Raw genomic sequence first — 4,455 nt, forward strand, 5'->3', positions numbered from 1 at the left:
ATATATTTATCACACATACACACACTCCAACATCAGGATTGAAGAAAGTTAATAATCTGATATATAGATATATACAGACTGTACAATCTTGTTGAAAGTAAAGAGGACTTGAAGCACTTGCTGATAAAGATCAAAATAAGTCTACAGCCTTCAGTGTAAGTTACACTACAAGTCTCCACAACTGGACTAATAATTATGATGATCAAAGAAAAAACTTGTAAAGTTGTCGAGAAGCTCATTTTACTTGGAACTATAATGAGCCAATACACTCACAGAAGCAGCAGTCAATAAACTAAACAATGTACTGCAAAAGGAAAATGTGATTGCAAAAAAAATCTCTGTGAAGTGTCAAACTAAATGAGATTCTTAAAATTAAATCTTTATGTGCATAAAAAAAATTCCAGAAAGTAAAAAGTGAACATACAGACTGGAAAAAAATATATTTTGCAATGACATATCTGACAGAGAGTTCATATTTAATATTTATGGAAAACTTCATCACTTCAAATGGAAAAAGACAACCTCTTACAAAATAGGTAAAGGACATGAATAGACATTTCAGCAAAGAAGACATTCATATGGCCAGGAAATACCTGAAGAAAAGCTCAGGAGATGCAAATCAAAACAACAAGGGCTGAGGTTTGGGAGTGGGGGAAAATTACAGGGTCACAGAGATTGGTAGGTAGAGGGAGGGGATTAAGTAATTGTGATAGATCTAGTGGGGATATGAAAAGATGGGGTGATAGTGGTTATTCATTTTTTTAAAAACACAGTGTGTGAGAATAATCATATGAAACACGTGAATGAAATAAGTGTGAAACACAGTGTACATGAATGAAATACAAAATACATGAGTTTTGTATGCAAGCCAATATAATATTTTTCTTTTAATGAATGGGAAAAAAATTTACTAGAAATATCTTCCAAATTTAAAAAAAAATGAGATCTTTATCTTACCTCAATAATAAGAAAATTTGATAAAACAAATGCTGGCAAAAGTGTGAAGAGTTTGGAACTCTCATACACTGACAATGGAAATATAAAATGGTGCAGCCACTAAGGTAAGCAGTTTCCTTAAAAAGTTTAAAATGGGAATACCATTTTATTTAGCTATTAATTAAATATATATTCTAAAAAATGAGTGGAGGAGTGGGTAGGGAGGAAAGTGTCCAACAATGTATGAATTGAAATCCAAAGTCTCTGCAAACTTTCACTAAAATTTTAAAAAAACTAAAAAAAAAGAAATAAGAGCTGCCACATCAACAGAAATAGGCACACTCAGGTTTATTCACTCATTATTCACATTAGCAAAGAGATGGAAACAACTCAAGAGCTTATCAACAAATGAATGGCTAGGAGAAGGTAGGGCACATTCACACAATAAAGTAGTGTGCAACATTGAAAAAAAAATTCGTGAAACATAATAAAACATAGATAAATCCAGAGCATATTGTGCTAAGTTAAATGAGTCATTCACAAAAGCACAAATATTGTATAAAACACCTCCTATAAAAACTTAAAGAAAAGTTTATGGACATAGAGAATCATTCTAGCAAGAAGAACAAAAGGAAAGTAGATATTAATTAGTAAATATAAAAATATTCATTAATGTAGGTTAAGGGAAGGCAATATGACGGGTAGACAATCAGATGCTGTGGATTTTGTAATTAATGCTATTGAACAAAATGTGCATATATGATTACTTAAAAAATAAAAATGTTTTGTAACCTTTCACTCAAATTGCAATAAAAAGTTTTGAGAAGGAAGGGGAAGGGCTAAAAAGCAAAAAATGTTACTGTTAAAGCTCAGGTGCACATGACTATATTCATAGTATTTTCAATTGGCTCATACACATAAAGAAGATGGACAATTAATAAGAAAGACTGAAGAAGAATTAAGGCTTTTGAATTATAGTGTTGATGAAAAGTCTTTACTGATAAATAAGGAACTGCCAAAATAAGGAGCATTCTTTAAAGAAATGTAGCCAGAATGCTTAGACGCGAGGCTGGCAAGCCTCTGTCTCATGTACTTAGTACAGGTTATCAGGAAGGGCCAGTCCCTGGAAAAGCATAGCACGTTATTAGGTAAAGGGTTAGCAAAAAAGATGAAGAGCAATAGATATTTCCTGGAAAGGGTGTGAGAGAATGCTGCACAAAGTTTGGAATTCCCTAGATAAAGGGTTTAGTTTACAAAGGTACATTTATCAAACTCATGTGTTTAATAAATTTGAGTTTGATAAATAATTCTATAGTGATCTTAAATATCAAAAGGCATAAATCACTATTGGAGGTTCAAGATGCATATGTATAAACATCGGCTATGTGAATTTAGAAATGTGTCTACCTCCAACCCATAGGATCCCTAAGTACAAACTGACTTCATAGCAACTGGTTAATGTATAGAAGGTGGGAGATTAAGTAAATGACGCCTGTGTTTGCTATTTACCTTTGTAAAAATGAGTCATTAGGTGTCATTGAGTCTATTCCAATTCTATGTGCAACAGAATGACACTCTTTCTGATCCTGCACCATTCTCACAATCTGAGTTGTTCTTAAACTGGTTGTTGCAGTCACTGTGTCAGCCCAACTCATGAAAGATCTTCCACTCCAATGACCCTGTATTTTTCCAAGTATGTTGTCCTTTTCCAGGAACTGGCCCTTTCTGACAACATGCCCAAGATAAGCCAGATGGAGTCTCACCATCCTCACCTCAATAAAGCATCCTAGTTAAAATTCTTCCAGGATAGAATTGGTGTTTTGACCAATTATGGTGATAAAGATGGAACAGGACAGGACAGAGTTCAGATTGATTGTTCATAAGGTCTCTATGGGTCATACTCGACTCACTGGCACTTAACAACCACAGAGTATTCAGGAACTCTGGTGGTATAGTCCACAGGGAACTTTGTTGCAAATCCAAAGGTGGTGCCTCGCTGGTGGTTCAAAAATGGTGCAATGAGACTTGCTGAAAAATTTCGTTTCCCTAGACCATTGTCTTTAAACTGATCCAGCTGTTTGAATTTCACCTGCCCTGCTAGAAAGGCATGGCCCAATCACCACCCCTGGTTTCCGCTGGTTGCGTGGCCTATGACCCAGCACTCTGATTAAACTGATTCAGTGACTGGGGTAATGGGGGTAGGTGTGTCGCAGACGTGAGATTGGCAGAGGATAGAGCAGGATTTAGGGCTGTTGTACACAGGGTCGCTATAACGCAGGCGACTCGACGGCACATAACAACACCACTTTCGCTTGCATTCCGAACTCTGGCCTTTTTCCTTGGCTCACCTGGGACAGTCACAGCCTGAACAACTACATGAGCTTCTTGGGACTGTCTGGATTTCTGAACTTGAAGAAACGCCAAAAAGAAGTTAGGGGCTGAGAGGAACTGGAGAAACGGTATATTGTTAGAATGATGGGACGGTTAGATAGATTAAAAATATTCGGTACAATAACAGCCCAGAATAATTGGTACATTGCAAAGAGGACTGCGGGGAGGAGAGGAGGGAGGTAATTGCGCAACAATAAATGAATAAAAATCTACAACAAATAAACAAAAATATTGGGGACAATTTTTGTCCCTGGTTTTCTGATGACTAGTACTAGAAAGTTATGGTGGCCTAGTGGCAAGAAGCTGCGCTGCAATCCCAAAGGCAAGCGGTTTGAGGTCACCAGCTGCTCTGTGAGAGAAGGATGGACAATCCCCTCCCCACGGGATTAACTACCTCTGAAAACCCGCCGGAGGTTCATATACGGGTCGGTTCCAACTCGACGGTACACAAAAACAACAATCTGGTACTGATATTATTGGAATGACTCTTGTGTGATTTACGGGGCGGGGAGGGGTAGGCAGGGAGGAAAGTGTGCGATAACGAATGAATGGAAATCCAAAGTCTCTGTAAACTTTCATTTAAAAAAAAAAAGAACAAAGCCCGCTGCAGGGTCAGTTCATTGTTTCAACTTGATGCCAGTGAGTTGAGATGAGATGTTGTTGTTGTTGTTATGTGCTGTCGAGTCATTTGCAACTCATAGCGACCCTATGTACAACAGCTCTAAACTCTGCTCTGTCCTGTGCCAATCTCACTGTCTCCAGAAACACTAATCCCGATTGCCCCAGTCACCGAATCAATCCATCTCCCAGAGGGCCTTCCCCTCCTGAGCCTGCCCTCCACCCTCTCAAGCATGATGTCTTTCTCCAAGGACCGGTCTCTCCTTACAACATGACCAAAGTATGTCAGACAAAGTCTCAGAATCCTTGCCTCCAAGGAGCAGCCCGGTTTAACCCTCTCCAGGCTGAATCTGTTTGCTTTCTTAGCAGTCCATGGCACTCTCAGCACTCTTCTCCAACACCGAAGCTCAAAAGCATCAATCCTCAGTCTATCCTCCCTGGTCATTGTCCAACTCTCTGACTCATAACAAGTGATTGCAAAGACCATGGCCTGTATCAGAGGCACCTTAG

This window comes from Elephantulus edwardii, unplaced genomic scaffold, assembly GCF_000299155.1.
Source record: "Elephantulus edwardii isolate Elephantulus edwardi_28Jun2011 unplaced genomic scaffold, EleEdw1.0 scaffold00059, whole genome shotgun sequence".
NCBI lineage: Eukaryota > Metazoa > Chordata > Mammalia > Macroscelidea > Macroscelididae > Elephantulus > Elephantulus edwardii.